Source organism: Oncorhynchus keta, chromosome 5, assembly GCF_023373465.1.
Source record: "Oncorhynchus keta strain PuntledgeMale-10-30-2019 chromosome 5, Oket_V2, whole genome shotgun sequence".
Taxonomy (NCBI): Eukaryota; Metazoa; Chordata; class Actinopteri; order Salmoniformes; family Salmonidae; genus Oncorhynchus; species Oncorhynchus keta.
Genome location: NC_068425.1, coordinates 16,457,463 through 16,480,076, shown reverse-complemented (window position 1 = coordinate 16,480,076; position 22,614 = coordinate 16,457,463). Strand labels below are relative to the sequence as shown.

The 22,614-nt window shown below is 41.1% G+C and overlaps 1 protein-coding gene across 1 annotated transcript in view; it reads right to left on the bottom strand.

Annotated features, from left to right (window-relative positions):
• Positions 1–21,662, bottom strand: part of LOC118384575 (histone deacetylase 5-like) — a 90,867-nt gene extending 69,205 nt beyond the window's left edge. Inside the window, exons 1-2 of the mRNA XM_052518838.1 lie at positions 21,500–21,662; positions 10,315–10,561 (exon numbers count right to left, since the gene is read on the bottom strand). The gene's annotated coding sequence lies outside the window, so the exon portion shown is untranslated. The remainder of the gene's footprint in view (positions 1–10,314; positions 10,562–21,499) is intronic.
• Between the last annotated feature and the right edge of the window lie 952 nt (positions 21,663–22,614).

Sequence of the window (22,614 nt, the reverse complement as noted above, 5' to 3'; positions counted from 1 at the left end):
TATGGCAATTTGATGTTCCAAACATATTGCTCACTATGTCGGATGCAGAGAGAATGAGAAAACAAGTTGGGCAGTCAGGAAAATAAATGTGCTGAAAACATATTGGCTCACTATTTATCAATAAGCTTGAGAACAAGTTATGGCACAGGAACAGAGGACTAGCGCTAGCTAACTACCTACAGCAGAAAAATATAATACTTGAGTCAATGTCGTCCAAAATTAATATTGTGATTTCTAACTATTGATTTTTCCCCAGATTACACACGACATAAACTGCTGCTATTCACTGGACCCCTACCTACAGTTGACATTGGAAGTTTACATACACCTTAGCCAAATACATTTAAAGTCCATTTCTCAATTCCTGGTATTTAATCCTAGTAAATATTCCATTTTAGGTCAGTTAAGATCACCACTTTATTTTAACAATGTGAAATGTCAGAATAATAGCAGAGAATGATTTCAGCTTTTATTTCTTTCATCAGATTCCCAGTGGGTCAGAAGTTTACATACTAATTGAGTGTATTTGCTAGCATTAAATTGTTTCACTTGGGTCAAACATTTCAGGTAGCCTTCCACACGCTTCCCACAAGTGAATTTTGTCCCATTCCTCCTGACAGAGCTGGTGTAACAGAGTCAGGTTTGTAGGCCTCCTTGCTCAAACAAGATTTTTCAGTTCTGCCCACCAATTTTCCTTAGGATTGAGGTCAGGGCTTTGTGATGTCCACTGCAATACCTTGACTTTGTTGTCCTTAAGCCATTTTGCCACAACTTTGTAAGTATGCTTGGGGTCATTGTCCATTTGGAAGACCCATTTGCGACCAAGCTTTAACTTCCTGACTGCTGTCTTGATGTTGCTTCAATATATCCAAATAATTCTCCTCCCTCGTGATGCCATCCATTTTGTGAAGTGCACCAGTCCCCCCTGCAGCAAAGCACCCCCACAACGTAATGAAGCCACCCCCGTCCTTCACGGTTAGGATGGTGTTCTTTGGCTTACAAGCATCCCCCTTTTTCCTCCAAACATAACGATGGTCATTATGGCCAAACAGTCCCATTTTTGTTTAATCAGAACAGAGGACATTTCTCCAAAAAGTACGATCTTTGTCCCCATATGTACAGTTGCAAACCGTAATCTGGCTTTTTAACGGCGGTTTTGGAGCAGGTTGAGCCTTTCAGGTAGGTGTCGATATAGGACTTGTTTTACTGTGGCTATAGATACTTTTGTACCGGTTTCCTCCAGCATCTTCACAAGGTCCTTTGCTGTTCTGGGGTTGATTTGCACTTTTCATCTCTAGGAGACAGAACGCATCTTCTTCCTGAGCGGTATGATGGCTGCGCGGTCCCAGTGTGTTTATACTTGCGTACTAATTGTTTGTATAGATGAACGTGGTACCTTCAGGCGTTTGGAAATTGCTCCCAAGGATGACCCAGACAATTTATCTGGGGTCTTGGCTGATTTCTTTTGATTTTCCATAGATGTCAAGCAAAAGAGCCACCGAGTTTGAAGGTAGGCCTTGAAATACATCCACAGGTGCACCTCCAATGATATCAATTAGCCTATCAGAAACCTCTAAAGCCATGACATTTTCTGGAATTTTCCAAGCTGTTTAAAAAAGGCAGTCAACCTAAAGTATGTAAACTTCTGACCCACTGGAATTGTGACACAGTGAATTACAAATGAAATGTCATCTGTAAACAATTGTTGGAAAAATTACTCATCTCGTACACAAAGTAGATGTCTTGTTATGGTTTTGGCAAGTCGGTTAGGACATTTGTGGAGTGGTTGAAAAATGAGTTTTAAAATGACTCCAACCTAAGTGTATGTAAACTTCTGACTTCAACTGTATATGTACAGTACATAGCTACCTTAATTACCTCATACCCCTGCATATCAACTCGGTTCTGTTACTCCCTGTATATAGCCATGTTATTTGTACTCGTTCTTTTTATTCACATCACCATTTCATACACATTTTTCTTTAGCTCTGCATTATTCGAAAAGGACCTGGGTAAGTAAGCAGTTCACTGTTAGTCTACACCCACCGTCTACAAAGCATGTGACCAATTAGATTGTATTTTATAACCAACTAATAAAAAACATGTATCAATGTAATGGCTTTGTTATAATTAGGAAATGGAATAGGAGGGACATTTAAATTATAACTTTTTGGGTTAAGGCATGTTATTGTGCAAAATATTGGAAGAATTGGAATATGCAGCGTTTAAGTGATGCACCCGCACACATACAGTGCAGTCGGAAAGTGTTCAGATCCTTTGACTCTTTCCACATTTTATTCCTTTAAAATTGAGCAGGGGAAAAAAAAAAATACACTGCTCAAAAAAATAAAACACCACAATGTAACTCCAAGTCAATCACACTTCTGTGAAATCAAACTGTGCACTTAGGAAGCAACACTGATTGACAATAAATTTCACATGCTGTTGTGCAAATGGAATAGACAACAGGTGGAAATTATAGGCAATTAGCAAGACATCCCCCAATTAAGGAGTGGTTCTGCAGGTGGTGACCACAGACCACTTAGTTCCTACGCTTCCTGGCTGTTTTGGTCACTTTTGAATGCTGGTGGTGCTTTCACTCTAGTGGTAGCATGAGACGGAGTCCACAACCCACACAAGTGGCTCAGGTAGTGCAGTTCATCCAGGATGGAACATCAATGCGAGCTGTGGCAAGAAGGTTTGCTGTGTCTGTCAGTGTAGTGTCCAGAGCACGGAGGCGCTACCAGGAGACAGGCCAGTACATCAGGAGACGTGGAGGAGGCCATAGGAGGTGATCAAGTCAGGGAGGTGATCAAGAACCCGATGGTCACTGACAGAGCTACAGAGTTCCTCAGTGGCGATGGGAGAACCTTCCAGAAGGACAATCATCTCTGCAGCACTCCACCAATCAGGCCGTTATGGTAAAGTGGCCAAACAGAAGCCACTCCTCAGTAAAAGGCACATGACAGCCCATTTGGAGTTTGACAAAAGGCACCTAAAGGACTCTGACCATGAGAAACAAGATTCTCTGGGTCTGATGAAACAAAGATTGAACTCTTTGGCCTGAATGTCAAGCGTCACGTCTGGAGGAAACCTGGCGCAATCCCTACGGTGAAGCATGGTGGCAGCATCATGCTGTGGGGATGTTTTTCAGCGGCAGGGACTGGAAGAATAGTCAGGATCAAGGGAAAGAAACCAAGCAAAGTACAAAGAGATCCTTGATTAAAACCTGCAGACCACTCAGGACCTCAGACTGGGACGAAGGATCACCTTCCAAAAGGACAACGACCCTAAACACACAGCCAAGACAACGCAGGAGTGGCTTCGGGACAAGTCTCAATGTCTGAGTAGCCCAGCCAGAGCCCGGACTTGAACATCCCTGGAGAAACCTGAAAATAGATGTGCAGCGACACTCCCCCTCCAACCTGAGAGGATATGCAGAGAAGAACAGGAGAAACTCTCCATATACAGGTGTGCCAAGCTTGTAGCGTCATACCCAAGAAGACTCAAAGCTGTAATCGCTGCTAAAGGTGCTTCAACAAAGTACTGAGTAAAGGGTCTGAATACTTATGAAATGTGATTAATGAAATACATTTACAAACATTTCTAAACCTTTATTTGCTTTGTCATTATGGAGGTATTGTGTGTAGATCGATTGAGGGGGGAAAAAACAATTTTAGAATAAGGCTGTAATGTAACAAAATGTGGAAAAAGTCAAGGGGTCTGAATAATTTCTGAATGTTCTATAGTTAATAAATCATCATAAAAGCAGAAAGAGGTTTATTTTTACTACAATTGTGCAAATTTGCTCACACAGAAGCTACACACACACACGAGGATTCAGAGATTGGATTTCCTCAAATAGAACGCAGTGATGACTCATTCTCTGCTCAGCACCAACTGCAATGTTCTGCTGTAGCAGATAACACCTTTATTTATTAAAATAAAATGTTCAGATAATAACTTTATTCTAAAAAAAACCATGTTATTTACCACACTGGAGTTCTAAGAGGCTGAACTGTCAATATTTCACACTGCATTGACATTTACATCCCTATTTACTTCCTTGAATGAGATTCCAATTAAGATGAGTCATATTGTAAACACTGTACGCTAAATATAGCCATAGAAATGTGGAGGTTGTTACAAATAAGTAATGATTTGGAATATTAATTGATAGAAGTCATTTAGAATAAAAATCAGGTCATTGAAAAATAAAACATGGTCAAGTTCACAATTTATTTGGGGGAATAGGCCTATATGGATAGGGACAAATTGACATTGTTCTAACAAAATAAATATTTTTTAAAAGCATAAGCATGATCATGGTAGAAAATTGAAAGAGCACTTTAAAAATGGGAAACAGTTCACCTGGTACAGGTCTGAATCCAAACATTACACTGTTGATTTTATGTACGTACATTTACTGCACTTTTCACAGCATTTGTCAATAACGAAATCTGTAAATACTCTGGATACATTGTTACATAATAATTTTAATTGCAGTAGGTGCAAGAAGGGTTTGAGTGAGAGGTCCAACTAGTGTCCACACCTCTCCAAATGCACTGTTATAACAAGGAAAGACCCTTCAACTATAGAGGTGCTTTTTTGAACTCTCCTTGCTTTGCCATTTAGGAACTGAGGCACACTGCCCTTCGTCCCTACCTTCACACAATTCCAGTTGTTGTTTAGGCAATCCCAAAACTTAAATATAAATCCCCAGGAGGGAATCATTTGAAAGCTTAATATATTGCCAACATAATATACAACCTTAGTGTTAGGCTTTCAAAAGGCACTTCAGACAAACAGATTGCAATTTTGGTGTGCATAGAATGTAGTCATGAGTGTATTCAAGTTAGTGTTCCGTGGCAAATTCTCAATAGGACAAACCTAGGCTCATTATGTTCAGGTCAACCCAGGGTATTACACCTTGACCAAACCAGCTCCAAGTGTGCGTCTGCATGTTGATTTTGTCTATCCCGAGCAGACGTGTTTATGACACGCAGGTGAAAAAACAAAATTACATTTAGGGAAAACACAGGAGATAAACACTGGGTTGTTATTTTACCAGAAATGCATATGGTCTTTTTGCTGGATATCTTTGTGTAATTTTGACCCATTTTGAACACACAAAAATCATGTGTTCTCTACTCAATTTATTCAGCATGCAACGCATGTCATCCTTGTAGCGATCATAAATGTTAAGTGCACCTTTGGACTCACAGGTGTTTGGTTTGCTTGAATGACATCAAAGCCATATTATAACACTCAATGTCTCATCTTTCAGAACACATCAACTCCTCTCATTTACAGCGTTTCCCTCACCAAGACAATTTCAAATGTCGCCCAATTAAGCGTGGCGGGATGAGGGAAACTTGTCACACACGGTGCTCAAGTTTATAATAGCTGTCAGTCAAAACCGATAGTGCTGTGAAAGCGTAGAATCTGAGCTCTGACGTCATGTATAGCATGTTACTCTACAGCCACTGCGTTCCAATCCGCTGATCAATGACAAAAACTGCCATGTTCAACCCGTATACAGGATGACCGGGACTGTGCAAGTAGAAAGGTCTTACTGATCATAAACGGTAAAGTAAGAATGCCTTGATAGGCTAGCGCTAGCCTATAAAAATTGGGGAAAAACAGATTGTGAGAAAGAAGGACAACGAATGAAAGAAAATAGAGTGTAAGCAGCTGGTTTAGCTTGTGTTGATTGGTGCAAATCAATACATTCCTGCAGTCAAGATAGGAACTTGCCACTCATATTGGAACGGAGTCAAAACCTTCCTGGAAACAAGCATGTTCAAAAGGAACAGAGACCCTTAGTTAACTCATTATACAGAGAAACTGAACGTAAATATGGCTGTGATTGGGTCTTTGCCCATCTATTGGACAGCGGTTGGTCATATACGTACAAAGCACTACAGCTGGGCGATATGGACAAATCCTTATTGCAATAAATTACCTGAATAATGATAAATAGAACAAAGTTCAGCTAATGTTGTGTATCCTTTAAAACTACTACAACTTGTTTGATGGTTGCAGCCATCAATTGTCCCATTAACAAATCTCACATACAGTACCTTCAGAGAATACTCATTAACATCCCTTGACTTTCTCCACTTTGTTGTTTGACACAATTAAAAAATATTAAATTGAGATTAATGGCCTACACACACACACACACACACACACACACCCCATAATGTCAGTGGAGGTATGTTTTCCTAATTAAAAAAACAAAATGTCTTCAGTCAATAAGTATTCAACCCCTTTGTTAAGGAAAGCCTAAGTTCAGGAGTAAAAATATGCTTAACAAGTCATAAGTTGCATGGACCCACTGTGCGCAATAAGTGTTAAAAAGCTGCAATATGTAACTTTTTGGGAGAACAGACCAAATTCAAGCCATTTCTATGCTTCCTGTTTTTAAGTTTTGTTTTTGCACATCATCTTCAAACAGCAGAAAATACAATACTGTTATGGAAAATATATTTCACAGTGATTTAAAAATGGTACAATGATTTTCTATACGACTTGTTTTGTCAAACAGAAATTACGCAAACTATTTTAATTTTAACAACCAGGAAAAGGTGGAGCGATTTCTGCATAGTGCATCTTTAACGTCATTTTTTAATGAATACCTCATCTCTGTATCCCACACATACAGATAATCGTAAAGGTCCCTAAGTCGAGCAGTGAATTTAAAAACACAGATTCAACCAGGTTTTCCAATGCCTCGCAAAGGGCACATATTAGTAGATGTGTAAAAAAGGTGACATTGAATATCCCTTTGAGCATGGTGAAGTTATTAAATACACTTTGGATAGTGTCAATACACCCAGTCACGACAAAGATACAGGCGTCCTTCCTAACTCAGTTGCCGGAGAGGAAGGAAACTGCTCAGGGATGTCACCATGGAGGTCAATGGTGACTTTAAAACAGTTACATAGTTTAACGGCTGTAATAGGAGCAAATGGAGGATGGATCAACAACATTGTAGTTACTAACCTAATTGACAGAATGAAGAGAAGGCTGTACAGAATTGTTTTTAAATCTCATAACATGCATCCTGTTTGCAAAAAGGCACTAAAGTAATACTGCAAAAAATGTGCCAGTGTTATGTTGTGTTGTTGGGGGCAAATCCAGTACATTAAATAAATCAAACTGTCACATGTCACATACACCAAATACAATTAACTCTTTATTGAACTGCATTGTTGGTTAAGAAAATATTTACCAAATAAACTAAAAATAAAACACAATAACAAGGCTATATACAGAATACCACTCCATATTTTCAAGCATAGTAGCGGCTGCATCATGTTATGGGTATGCTTGTTATCGCTAAGGACTGGGGAGTTTCAGGATAAAAAAAAAGAAAAGGAGCTAAGTACAGACAAAAATCTTCGAGGAAAACCTTGCTTAGTCTGCTTTCCACCAGACACTGGGAGATTAATTCACCTTTCAGCAGGACAATAACCTAAAACACAAGTCCAATCTACACTGGTGTTGCTTACCAAGAACACAGTGAATGTTCCAGAGGTGCCGAGTTAGATTTTCAAGTAGATTTAAGTCAAAACTATGGGAAGACCTGAAAATGGTTGTCTAGCAATGATCAACAACCAATTTGACAGAGCTTGAAGAATTTTGAAAAGCATGAATGGTAGGCAAATAGTGCACAATCCAGGTGCTAAAAGTTCTTACAGATTTACCCAGAAAGCCACAGCTGTAATCGCTGCCAAAAGTGCTTCTAAAACATTGACTCAGGGGTGTGAATACTTATGTAAATGTGATATTTCTGCTTTTCCTTTAGAGTATAAATTGAAATAATTTTAATATTTATTTTACTGGACAGATGGTAAGCTGATGGTGATTAAGACAACTGAAATTATGAAGAAAAGAGGGGAAAAAAATAAAATCACAACATCAGTGATGTTCAGGTAGGAAAGTCAGGGCTCTAGAAAGATGCAGAGTTTCCGCCTTGGAATTCCAAGTTGGATTGCCGTTTTTTTACACAATATTTTTCCCAGTCAGATCTCGTTTTATTCCGAGTTCCCAGTTGGCTTGAGCGCATTGAAGTCGTAGATGCCAGAGTTCCTAGTTGTTTTGAACATGGCATTAGTCTCAGCGGAGGGAGGGAAAGAGCAGCAGAGGGTCAAGCCTCTCACGGTTCCTGCTCTCTCCTTCCTTTGGTCAGTATCATCGGAGGGGACACAGTCTTCAACCCGATGGTGAAACGAGTCGCACCGCATCTACCTCAAGCACCAATTAATATCGTTCCGATGAACAGAGAAAGTGAAATATTCAAATAGACAAGCTGCTAATAATAATAATAAAAACCCAAGGCTATCTATACACTCAGCTACTCATTCATTGCAGCGCAAGTAGGAGTTTTATGTTTTGTAATAGTTTTGAATAGAAATGTGACAGTGCAGAATAAATAAAAAAATGCAACATGAACTCACTTTTAAAAACAGCACCTCTGCTGTATTATTTGACAGTCTCTCTCTGGTCATGTATAAAAGCTAGGAAATCTCACGTAGGATTGTATCAAACTTGAAGGCACCGATTTGCGCTATCCACCGGGTAGACCAACAAATTAAATAGCTAAAAATGCAAACACGTGTGTAGATGGGTTTCAAAAATAGATTAAATATATATTTCGAATTCAGTCTAACAGTAAAATGTGGAATAAGTCAAGGGGCATGAATACTTTGAAGGCACTATATTAGAAAAATCGTGCGTAATTTCAAACTTCATATTTCTCTACTATAGGCTACTTATTGTAATGAACCATCAACAAAATTCATGCGATAAGTGATCGGTATGGTCGGTGTCAATTTACCGTGACAGCTCTACAATGCACTTAAAATGGGTCACCAATTACCTTCATGCAGGCCGCTTACGGGTGCTTTTATACAGCCCTCATGACTTTTTTAGCCTCTTGGAACAGCACCAAACAGAACGTTACCTGGCTAAAGAAGGCCCTTACGCTATACAAACCCCTCAGTCCGGTACTTCCGGACAATTTAACACATTTTTGCCTTAGCAGGATTCGAGCTCTTGGAGGAGCTCTCGGTGTTCCTGGCTGATCGAACAGGTGGGTGACAACACAGAGAACAGAGTAAATTCTCTGCTCCGCTCCCAGTCTCAAGTAGCCTAATCGCCTGTGCAGGGCCAGTCACACAAAAGGAAAAGTTGCCGTCCTGACCATAAGGCCCTTTTGGGTGTTCGGGATTATTCAGGTATTGTTCTCTCATGTGGCGGTGTATAAATGTGGCAGTGGACATCACAGTTCGACACCTGTTCAGTTGGAGTTAATAGTAACTTCAAAAAAGTGTTTTGAATGTCAATGCACTTCTATCTGCAGATAAAATAAGTCCAGTCATTGTCCTGCATGTTCAACTCTCATAAAAAGGCTGACACTGAGGATAGTTAGACTTCCTGCAAAAATTCTACAACGTGTCTGCATTGTTATTGCTGTGGTCACAGTCTAAGACCCGTCTGAGCTAATCTTCATGACCAGTTAGCTTTGAAGTATTGCTGCATCTACCGATCGGAAGGACTTCCTGCCTCAAATGCTATTAACATAAAGACAACACGAACACTGTATATCGCCAAAGATACTAGCTACACACAAGCTACTTACACGACTCATACTCATTGCACAAAAAAAACAACAGTCATGTTTGCTCTAGTGTACTGTCCAATGAGCAGACAACCCTCCAGGCCTTTCACAGAGCAGTCAGGGTTGCCACGGCACCCAGTGACATTCAAAGACGTCATTAGGGGGATGGGAGGTTAATAAAGGTCTGGTCAGTCGTCAGCGGTTCTAAATATAGACAGAAAGAGATTGGAGAAGAGAGCAGCCAGTAAGAGAATCCACAGGTTGTTGTTAGGATTTGTTTCGATATAGAATAGCCCATGTGTAGAGGAACTTAAACCAACTAGAATCATGAGAGCAAGTCTAAAAAAATAAAATAAAAAAAATACATGTATTTTGTTTAAGAGACCCATGAACACATCCTGCTACTGGATATAATTCTGAATAATCACTCCAGTTTGCAGACTTCTTTAAGATAAAAGTAATAATGTGTGTACAAGTTCAATGGTGAACCATACAGCCACCATAAAGCACCGGACTTCGAGATGCTAGTTTCCTGTCATCAAACAAACTTGTAAATTACAACACATGAGTAATGCCCTGAGGAGAGTTCATGGAGAGGATCAGAGGGTTAAGAGATCACAGGGGAGGGGGGGCTTTCTTTGCATTTCATGAAGAAAAAAAGCTGGAGAAAAGAAAACCAGACTTACCTGTGGTGTTGGCAGAAATGATGAACGGAGAAGCCAGAGATGATTGCGTTAGTGGTCTTTGTTGTTCCAAAACTCAGTCAAGTTGAAGGTAATAAGAATTAGGATGATAAAGCTTTAGGCGAGTGTGTATTTGCTTGTGTTTGGGAATGGACTGAAGGTTCTAAAGTGGGTCTTCGGCGTCAGCCATGACTTGTCCACAGAGGTATGGTGGATCAGTAGGCTCCTCCCCTTCTTCGAGTCAATCCCACTGCAATAGTCACAAATGAACAAGAGTTAGCTAGCTGCAGTTCAAGGATCCTGGTATCCGTAACTCCTAACACGCCTGGCCACTGCAGATAACATGGCCAGCATTCATTCAGTCATAAGTAATTCAGTAATGTTAGTTTTCGACTCCCATTTTGCTTAGTCAGGCAATGACAGAGTAGGTGATCTGCCAGTCAAGATTAGTTGTTACACACAGGCCAAATAAGCAGTTGGGCTACCTCCATTTGCAACTCTCCCTCCCCAACTTCCACCATGATAAACAGATGACCAATGATTTTACATTATTCCACTGCAGACTACCATTAAAACACCTTTTTTAACTAATAAAAAAAATCTAGTTGCTAAAGACAGTGTCTGAAATGTGGAAAATTGTTTTGCTTTGAGGGAAGGTGAGGGAGGGGGTGTTAGTCAGTTTGCCTCCGCAGAAAAGCACTCGCCGAGCTGTTAATGGGATGAGTCATGCAGCCTGGGGTCTGCAGAGACGAGAGACAGCAACACGATACCCACACTCCCCCTGGGGATGGAGGAGGAGAGGCATAGTGCTGCAATACCCATACTGGCCCCCAGGAGCACCATGCTTCTCAATGACCCCAGGTGAGTGGACAAATGGACAGTGTCAATATGTGCAGTCTTTCTAAGCTGGGCCTCTGTTCTAAATCAATAGGCTACTTAGTAATTTCATCAGTGTGAATGTGTAAACACGCATTCTAAATTACTTAGTTGTGTAAATATCTCCCGGCTCTATAACGTTTCACTTATGTATGATGGTCTATTTCATAGGTTGCAAAATAAAACCTTAGTTGTTGCTTCCTAGATCGCTCGTATAGCTATTAAAGCCATGTCACACATTTTTACAAGGGGATTTCACCATAGGGGGTCTGATTCCATCCAAGGGTTCTGCCCAACAAATTAAAATCTATATTCTCTTTATTCCAATTAGTCTTTAAAAATCTGGAATCCGTATTTAGTGAATATGCCACATCCGTTTGCGATGTTACAACAGAAGTTACTTCAAACAACTGACAGTTCATTTCCCTCAGACATCATTGCATGCACGATACAAGAGCAGAGGTACCGCACATGTCTTTTGTTGCCATGCTAGATGCTCCGCTCCTCAGTTTCATCAACAAATCAAAAACAATTAATGCGCTGGGGCGAGCAGTGGCGCAGTTTCACCTTAAGCGGATGAACTTAACAAAAAGCAGCAAATATTCAATAAACTCCTGTCAAGGTAGCCTAATCACATGCAATAAAATGGATGCAAATTGCTATATGCATTATGTTAAAATTGTTTTTACAAAAGAGGTTATTCACACACTTTGCAGACCTTACCCAGAGCAAATTACATCATACAAATGTACATATTTTGTATTCACACAGCTGGATGAACACTGGTGCAGCGCCAATTGTCTCTCTCATTAATATACAGCAATGACCTTTGATGATTTGAACATAACCTCCTGGTTAAATCCTTAACGTGCAATGTTGGCCCCATTACATCACACAGTAATAGACATAACAAAGTGCCTGCTTTATGCTTAATCCCCATTCATCTCAGTTTGCTCTGCAGCTGCTGTTGGATCTGCATCCTACAGGAGTCCTGGCAGTTGCACAGCCCACTGGGGCACCCTGCGTTTTGGACAGTGTCCCTCCCTGGACCTGCGGCCTCACCTACTGGGCAGAGGGAGCAACTGCAGGGGCAGGACGTAGCCAGACAGGAGACATTGTTTTCAGCACTTACAGTGCCAGTCAAAAGTTGACACACCTACTCATTGTTCCTTTATTTTTACTATTTTCTACAATGTATAAGTGACGACATAAAACTATGTATTAACAAAAAAAAATATATATATATATATATATATATATATATATACACACGTGTGTTGTGTGTTGTGTATATACACACACGTATATATGTATGTATATGTATACATGTGTGTGTGTGTATATATGTACATGTGTGTGTGTGTGTATATGTATATATGTACACACACATATATACATGTGTGTGTGTGTATATGTATATATGTACACACACATTTTTGAGATTATTCAAAGTAGCCACCCTTTGCCTTGATGACAGCTTTGCACACGCTTGGCATTCTCTCATTTCAGATGAGGTAGTCATCTGGAATGCATTTAAATTAACAGGTGTGCCTTGTTAAAATGTCTTTCCTTCTTAATGCGTTTGAGCCAATCAGTTGTGTTGTGACAAGGTAGGGGTGGTATACAGAAGATATCCCTATTTGCAAGTCCAGATTATGGCAAGAACAGCTCAAATAGGCAAAGAGAAACGACAGTTCATCAATACATCAAGACATGAAGGTCGGTCAGTCAAAGCGGAAAATTTCAAGAACTTTGAATGTTTCTTCAAGTGCAAAAACCATCAAGCTCTATGATGAAACTGGCTCTCATGAGGACCGCCACAGGAAAGGAAGACCCAGAGTTCAAAGCAAACTATTTGTCACATGCGCCAAAGAAAACAGGTGTAGACCTCAGTGAAATGCTTACTTACAAGCCCTTACCCAACACTAAAGTGTTAAGAAATTATTTACTAAAATAAACTGAAGTTAAATAAAATGTATAAAAATAAACATAATTAAAAGGGCAACAATAAAATAACAGTAGAAAAAAATAAAAGTAGCGAGGCTATATACAGGGGGTACCGGTACAAAGTCAATGTGCTGGGCACCGGGTTAGTCGAGGTAATGGGGAGGTGAGGAACAGTCTATGACTTGGGTGGCTGGATTCTTTAGCATTTTTGGGGGCTTTCCTCTGACACCGCCTGGTATAGAGGTCCCGGATGACAGGAAGCGTGGCCCCAGTGATGTACTGGGCCATACACACTACCCTCTGTAAGTGCCTTGCAGTCGGAGGTCGAGCAGTTGCCATACCAGGCGGTGATGCAACCAGTCAGGAGGCACTCAATGGTGCAGCTGTAGAACGTTGAGGATCTGGGGACCCATGCCAAATCTTTTCAGTCGGCTGAGGGGGAAATAGGCTTTGTCATGCCCTCTTCACAACTGTCTTGGTGTGTTTGGACCATGACAGTTTGTTGGTGATGGACACCAAGGAAGTTGAAGCTCTCAACCTGCTCCACTATTGCCCCGTAGTGGAGCTGTAGTGTACGACCATCTCCTTTGTTTTACGTCTGCTGCAGAGGATAAGTACATTATGGTTAACTGCACCGCAGATTGTAGCATTTATTTTGGCTGCAGAGTTCAAGTAACAGAAATCAACTGTTAAGAGGAGACTGCGCGAAATCAAGCCTTCATTGTCAAATTGCTGCAAAGACTACTAAAAGGACAGCAATAAGAAGACTTGCTTGGGCCAAGAAACACAAACAGAAGGACATTGGTGCTAATCTATCCTTTGGTCTAATGAGTCCAAATTTGAGATTGTTGGTTCTAACCGCCGTGTCTTTGTGAGACGCAGTGTAGGTGAACGGATGAGCTCTACATGTGTAGTACCCACCGTGAAGCAGGGAGGTGGGGAATGGTGCTTTGCTGGTGACACTGTCTGATTCATTTAGAATTCAAGGCACACTTAACCAGCATGGCTTCCACAGTATTCTGCAGCAATACGCCATCCCGTCTGGTTTGGGCTTATAATTTGTTTTTCCAACAGGGCAAGGATCCAACACACCTCCAGGCTGTGTAAGGGCTATTTGACCAGGAAGGAGAGTGATTGAGGGCTGCATCAGATGACCTGGCCTCCACAATCCCCCGACCTCAACCAAATTGAGATGGTTTTGGATGAGTTGGACCGCAGAGTAAAGGAAAAGCAGCCAACAAGTGCTCAGCATGTGTGGGAACTCATTCAAGACTGTTGGAAAAACATTCCAGGTGAAGCTGGTTGAGAAAATGCCAAGAGTGTCATTGAGGCAAAGGGTGGCTACTTTGAAGAATCTCAAATATAAAATATATTTTGATTTGTTTTACACTTTTTTGGTTGCTACATGATTCCATGTGTTATTTCATAGTTTTCACTATTACTCTACAATGTAGAAATTTGAAAAAAAATAAGAAAAACCATTGAATGAGTAAGTGTCTAAACTTGACTGGTACATACAAAGTGAATTGGCCATAAAAGTGAACAAATGTAGATGATTTTTAGGCCATATTGCCCAGCCCTTATTACCACTGCAGTGTAATTCCTGGAAAGCGGATCTAAGTCCCACTCAGTCGCGGAAGTCTTGCCTCTAAGCCATATGATTTAATGGAGCGGAGTTAGCGCTGAAAGCCCATGCCGTACCGCCGTCCCTGTGCCTTCCGCACTGAAGCAAGGCTCTCAGGCGTCGCTGATCGTTTAATGCTCTTAAAACTACTCTCCTCAGATGTCCCCTCCGGTTTAACACTGGCCTCTTGTCAGCACATAGACTAAATATAGTCATCTTTCGCTAGGGTTTTGTTTGGTTTTGCAAGGTTATCTGGGAACAGTCATGAGGATTAGACTAACGACAGGAACATGTAATTTAGTCACTCACCAACACATTTAGATACCAAAATCACCAAGACCAATTTGTGACAGGAAGGCATTGTTACACCAATTGCAAGAAACAGCTCAAATTGAATTTATACTTTTGAAATTGTTAATTTTATGCAGCCTTTCTAACATCTGGGACTAAGTGCCATTAACCTATGCCTTTCTCCTGTACACCCACAGAGGATGACATTTCCTGTAATTGCATACAATATGTCAGCTAAATCTGAAAACGTGTCTAGGGTGTGGTATGGGGCTAAGCAAATGGCTCTCTGTGTGATATTCCAGAAGTTGGTAAGCAACGCTCCCCCTGCAGGATCCCAGGGCACTCGGTCAGATGACATGCTCCGGCAAGGGCCTGGCTTAATCACCGCATTCACCGGAAGCTTGGTTATAGAAACCGTGTCACAGAGATAATGGGATGCCTTGTCGCAGGGTATTTAGAACCTTCTTTGACCACTTCTGACTGCTGACCTAGCCACTTTCACCGGCTGCATTAGCCTAATGACGTACCATTGGGGATAAAAATATCAGCTCATCTTTATTTTTTTCACTCTTTGCAGTACCACTGCATGATGGTGCAAGGAGACTCATCCAGCGAATAGCATAAGTGGGGGTCTCCGCCTCCTCACATTATCACTGAAGATACCGGTCCCTCAAACAGCCAGGAAGTGCTGCTAAGTGACAGGCTCCGTCCTCAGATCTTGGCATCAGCATTTGCTTTGAAGCCATGACTTAAAATGGTTCAACATATGAAGCACAGAAATTGTACACCAAGAAATTCTTAGAATTGCAGGGAGAGCTTTAAGCAGGAGCAAATCATTTTGCAACAATCAAATGTGCTTCATGTTGAAATTGGCTGCTGTCAAAGTTTATTGCATAGCATTTATGAATGCAATGGCCTTCGGGCAATGCAACAGAAAGGCCTGTGGCACAGAGTCAGGTCTGGTCCAAAATCAGAACCACATAAGGAGGATCCTTTGTGCTCTTATAAACAGAACCAAAAGATGGCGTCTGACACTCACTAACCAGTAAAAATGTGTGCTGCTTCTGCACATCCCCCTCAGCAGCCCTCAAAGTCAAGGCGAGAGAGAGCGACCAGCAGATTCTCAAGGAGAAAGGAGGGACACTGCACTCAGCAGAGCCTTTCCCACCAGCAGTGACGAAATGGCCCCATCTCCCCTTGATTTTATGTAAGGCCACACCTTACATAAAAAACAGAGAACATGCAGGCTCTCAATGGCAGTGCGGCACCTTTAATTTACCTTGAAGCTAAATTGTTCACTTAAACAGCAGAGAGAGATATGCCTAGTTAGTTGATTCAAAATGTAGTCAAATTAAGTATGTCTAGGCCAAGGCCTTATAACTGGTCCAAGGATGTTTCATTAGGATCCAGACGCCAAATTACTAACTTCAGTCAAATTATTTTTCCCCAACACTGAAGTGCCTCACAGAAATGATACAATCAAAACAATTTTGGGTCAGCACATTGCTCAAGGGTAAGAGGCTGGCACCTATTCCTTCTGGAATTTGAACTAGTCACATGCCCATTTCTCCAAGAATAGGCTTTTCTGGGGGCTAGGATTGTAAACGTGCATAGAATATTGGGGTGGAGGCTGTCAACGATGGGTTTTATTGATCAACACTGGTAACCAGGTTCAGGACATTTTTTTTTTAAAGATTTCAGCACAGAAAGCATGTTTCAATCATTAACATACAGTGGGGCAAAAAAGTATTTAGTCAGCCACCAATTGTGCAAGTTCTCCCACTTAAAAAGATGAGGCCTGTAATTTATCATAGGTACACTTCAACTATGACAGACAGAATGAGGAAGAAAAAAAAAATCCAGAAAATCACATTGTAGGATTTTTAATGAATTTATTAGCAAATTATGGTGGGAAAAAAGTATTTGGTCACCTACAAACAAGCAAGATTTCTGGCTCTCACAGACCTGTAACGTCTTCTTTAAGAGGCTCCTCTGTCCTCCACTCGTTACCTGTATTAATGGCACCTGTTTGAACTTGTTATCAGTATAAAAGATACCGGTCCACAACCTCAAACAGTCACACTCCAAACTCCACTATGGCCAAGACCAAAGAACTGTCAAAGGACACCAGAAACAAAATTGTAGACCTGCACCAGGCTGGGAAGACTGAATCTGCAATAGGTAAGCAGCTTGGTTTGAAGAAATCAACTGTGGGAGCAATTATTAGGAAATGGAAGACATACAAGACCACTGATAATCTCCCTCGATCTGGGGCTGCACACAAGATCTCACCCTGTGGGGGCAAAATAATCACAAGAACGGTGAGCAAAAATCCCAGAACCACACGGGGAGGGACCTAGTGAATGACCTGCAGAGAGCTGGGACGAAAGTAACAAACGCCTACCATCAGTAACACACTACGCCACCAGGGACTCAAATCCTGCAGTGCCAGATGTGTCCCCCTGCTTAAGCCAGTACATGTCCAGGCCCATCTGAAGTTTCCTAGAGAGCATTTGGATGATCCAGAAGCTTGGGAGAATGTCATATGGTCAGATGAAACCAAAATATAACTTTTTGGTAAAAACTCAACTCGTCGTGTTTGGAGGACAAAGAATGCTGAGTTGCATCCAAAGAACACCATACCTACTGTGAAGCATGGGGGTGGAAACATCATGCTTTGTGGCTGTTTTTCTGCAAAGGGACCAGGACGACTGATCCGTCCGTATAAAGGAAAGAATGAAATGGGGCCATTGAAGATGAAACGTGGCTGGGTCTTTCAGCATGACAATGATCCCAAACACACCGCACGGGCAACGAAGGAATGGCTTCGTAAGAAGCATTTGAAGGTCCTGGAGTGGTCTAGCCAGTCTCCAGATCTCAACCGCATAGAACATCTTTGGAGGGAGTTGAAAGTCCATGTTGTCCAGCAACAGCCCCAAAACATCACTCCTCTAGAGGAGATCTGCATGGAGTAATGGGCCAAAATACCAGCAACAGTGTGTGAAAACCTTGTGAAGATTTACAGAAAACATTTGACCTCTGTCATTGCCAAAGGGTATATAACAAAGTATTGAGATACATTTTTGTTATTGACCAAATACTTATTTTCCACCATACTTTGCAAATAAATTCATTAAAAATCCTACGGGATTTTCTGGATTTTTTTTCTCATTTTGTCTGTCATAGTTGAAGTGTACCTATGATGAAAATTACAGGCCTCGTCTTTTTAAGTGGGAGAACTTGCACAATTGGTGGCTGACTAAATACTTTTTTGCCCCACTGTATAGCTGAGGTTATTTTTGCTTCACACTGTAGCCTAAACACTTTTCTACAGTGTATGAATCCAAGTTTCCATGCATTTTTGCATTGCAAACAGAATAGGCAAACATCAAGGCCCTGTATCTTCAGGGCAGCACATGGGCAGGGCTGTTCAATAGCCTTTTCAACACCTTGTGTGATTCATCAGGACAAGCGACTCTGCGTCACGTCATTGATGAACTGTCTTAAAAAAATTAAAAGGAGTTGCCATCTTATATACTGAACCTATTTCATGAAGGAGTAGGCCTAATCTCTCGTGGACAGATGCACGTAACATGAAAATGGTAGTAGCATCTGTCGACAGCCTGTGGGATGGCAAATAGACTAGCCCGAAACTGGCTGAGAGTTTCCATTTAGAGGGATGAAGACTTTGCTAGTATCGTTAATACATTTACGCAAGATTTTATTTCTGGGTGTCCGAGAACAGAGAAGCAAAGTTCGACCCATCAAGTTTAATTCAGGCAATCAATATAAAAGATAGACATTTTAAAAATAGACAGTGACCCGCATAGAGAAAGCACATTTAAATGTATACTGTTCAGTGGCCATGGTCTGAAGCAAATGTTATTTATATCCTCCCTCATAAGGAAGAGGTCCCCTATGAAACATGGGGTCTCAATGTGTGACCCTTTAAGGTCTTGACATCGGTCACCATGTAATTCAACTGGGCACATCCAGATGTTTGCAGATAACCTGATCTTATCTGATAGCCAAGAGGGCACAAAATCAGGAGTGTGTGACAAGGCAACCCTTGAGCAAAAAAGCTGATGCTAGAGATGAAGAAACGCTAGCTAAACCATTTACTTGGAGTGACTTAAATGAGGGAAATTCCACAGCAACAGGGATGCTGATATTTTTCACATTGGCATACAATTTAAACAAAATCCAATGATTAAAGTTAAACAAACCGTACGACTCCATGCACAAGGACTTAACCATTTTCAATTTTTTAAAAACACTTGCAAGGCCACTCGAGGACTGTGAGAGGCATCCACACACACACGTGATCCACACACACACACACGTGAGAAGCAGCATCTGTCAATCAACTGATCTCTAGCAAATCTTTGACACTTAATCAAAGACAGGCATTTGTCATTCATTTCATTTTAGGATGAAATCCTTCTCCATCCAACTTGGAGCCAAAACCACAAGCCACATCTTTTCATAGGCTTTAGGGTAGGGGCCTGCAGGTACAATGTTAACATGTATAAAAACACAGAACAAGTCACAAATCAAAACCTTACTTTGGAATCCACTGTAGAATATGCACTGAGTGTACAACACATTAGGAAAACCTGCTCTTTCCATGACAAACTGACCAGGTGAAAGTTATGATCCATTATTGAGGTCAACTGTTAAATCCACTTCAATCAGTGTAGATGAAGGAGGGGAGACAGGTTCAAGACGAATTTAAGCTTTGAGACATTGAATGTGCCATTCAGAGGGTTAATGGGCAAGATAAAATATTTAAGTTACTTTGAACAGGGTATTATAGTAGGTGCGAGGGGGACTGGTTTGATAGTGTCAACTACTGTGCTTTTCACACTCAACAGTTTCCTGTTGGTATCGAGTACGGTCCGCCACCTTTGGAGTCAACATGGGCATCCCTGTGGAACACTTGACACCTTGTGGGCCGTTCCCCAACAAACGGAGGGCAAAAGGGGAGTGCAACACAATATTAGGAAGGTGTTATGTTTTGTACACAGAGTATCTAGGCCTACCTTTAATAAATGCCATGTTCCTTTCATAACAGTTATGCCTATCATGAAAGTAACTGCAAAAACAACTTTGTCAGCAGACAATCCATTGTGATAACTGATACAGACCATAAATTAAGAAACTATTCAGACATCTCTACATAAGGAGCAAACCTACCCATCTGTACTTCACTATCTAGGCACAAAAGGTGCTTCCAGTAATGCAAATTTGTATTTTGGGGGCAAGGAAGAGTTAATTGGCCTAAGCTATTATACTTTTCACTTTCATCCACATTTTATTTTACGCAGTGGAACTAGTGGCGTTAAATGTCATTTAACTAGGAAAGACAGTGAAGAACAAATTATTATTTACAATGACAGCCTACCAAAAGGCCTCCTGCGGGGACAGGGGCTGGGATGAAAAATATAATATAGGACAAATACACATCACGACATAAAGAGAGACAGACCCAAGACAACATAGCAGGGCAGCATCACATGACTACACAGCATGGTAGCAGCACAAAACAGGGTACAAACATTATTGGGCACAGACAACAGCACAAAGGGCAAGAAGGTAGAGACGACAATACATCACGCAAAGCAGCCACAACTGTCAGTAAGAGTGTCCATTATTGAGTTTTTGAATGAAGAGATTGGACAGTTCTCAGTTTGAGTGTTTGTTGCAGCTCATGTTAATTAGTATAACGTTATATTGAATATGCAAAAATACAGGCTACTGACTGTGTGGGATCCTCTCTCACACACGGCATAGGAACTGTATACACCTATAGAAACAACTATCAGGGAGTGGGACCAAAACTCAAGTGGCACCATTACCTTTTTAAAAAATGAGGCGTCGCAAACTTGGAGACGACTGCAATGGGGGTAACCAGAAGTGGAGATTGCAGAAGTGGCAAACTAGTCATTTCAACTCGAACAAAAACACAGTTTGCTAAACATTGAGGACACAAATTGCCATGGAGAGGGCACCGACGGCTGCGGTACTGCTTTTAGCAACCACCCTAAATAAAAACGTTTTAAAATTGTGATAGCTAGTAACGTTTAGCTAATTTAGCTATCTGGAAGTAGGCTGCTGATGAGCTAACGTTAGCTAGCAAGCTAACTAGACGTATGGGATCATTACAACCTGGCAAACTGACGCTTTAAATCAGATTCCAATACTATGTGTCAGTTTGTTAACTTAAAATTTTCAAAATCAGAACAATGCATTCGTGCACATTTACATTAGCTAAAGCAACTTCGCTTGCTATAGCTAACGTTAACTAGCTATCAAAACTTCATAGCGTTCGCTCAGCTTGTTAGCTAGCCAGCAGTAACCAAACGCATCAGATGAAAATATCGCCGTATAAAAACATTTCTTACCAGCAGTAGACGAAAGATACATTATCTCCCAGCAAACATAACGTACCTGATTGTCGTTATCCTTTTCGCTGCTCGGGGATTGCCTCTTCGACCGTTACACTTCTTGATCGGGTTAATAATATTTTTTTTGGGGGGGTTGAAATGTCTAATGTTAACTGTCACAACTCTCCTCCATATTTTCAGCTCCTCCACCAACAACATTAATGACGTTTGTCCCCTGTCACGTGACCCCATCTGTTGGCGCTAAAAATAGATTATACACCCAATGAGTAACTCAGAACAGCAGGACAGATACCCAACACAGTCGCAATGGTAGCCACTACTACCAAGGCCCGAGTAGGAAAGGACTACAAGTTTCCTACCAAAATCTTGGTTGCGCAGAATGTGGAGCGCATCTTTTCGGGAAGACTATCAATGTGAATCTTGGGCGCCACTATTAGATATACGGTAACTTAGAACAGCAAGTTACAGAGTATGCTAGAACTAGAGCATGGGAAACATGTTTACATTGCCAAAGCATGTGGAATAGATCATAAACAAAAGTGAAATAAACAGAAATGAACAGTGAAAGCTTTAAAAGAATAGAGCCATTTCTATTACTGGCTACATACAGTGTTGTAGCAATGTGCAAATAGTAGAAGTATGAAAGGGAAAATAAATAGCATGTGGATTCTATTTGGAAATGTTGGTAGCACAGGTGAGGATGTGTTTCTCTTTAGACATCATTTCCTTAATTATTGTTGCTAACCAGATGTAAAATTATGTTTTGATTAATTTATTGATTGAGTGGGTTAGGTCTGCCCTATACCAAATGAGTCTCTTCCCTGTTTCACACCTGGTAGTTTGGTGGACTGTCTTGTCTTGTCTTGTCTGTCTGTCTGTCTGTCTGGTCTGGTCTGGTCTGGTCTGGTCTGGTCTGTCTGTCTGTCTGTCTGTCACAGACTTAATCTCACTTGCACAAGTGTGGTAGACCTTGCATTTGCACTGTGATGTCCCCTTATACATGCAAACTCTTGTTCTCACACTCTCTATTCTGGCCACATAGTGCACTGTCTTACTGCACAAGGAGAGAGATTGCCCTACACTCTCACTTTTACTGTTTGGTTTCCTGTGTGTTCATGTGTCGTTAGTTGCCATGGATGCACCTGACTGCACAGCTCC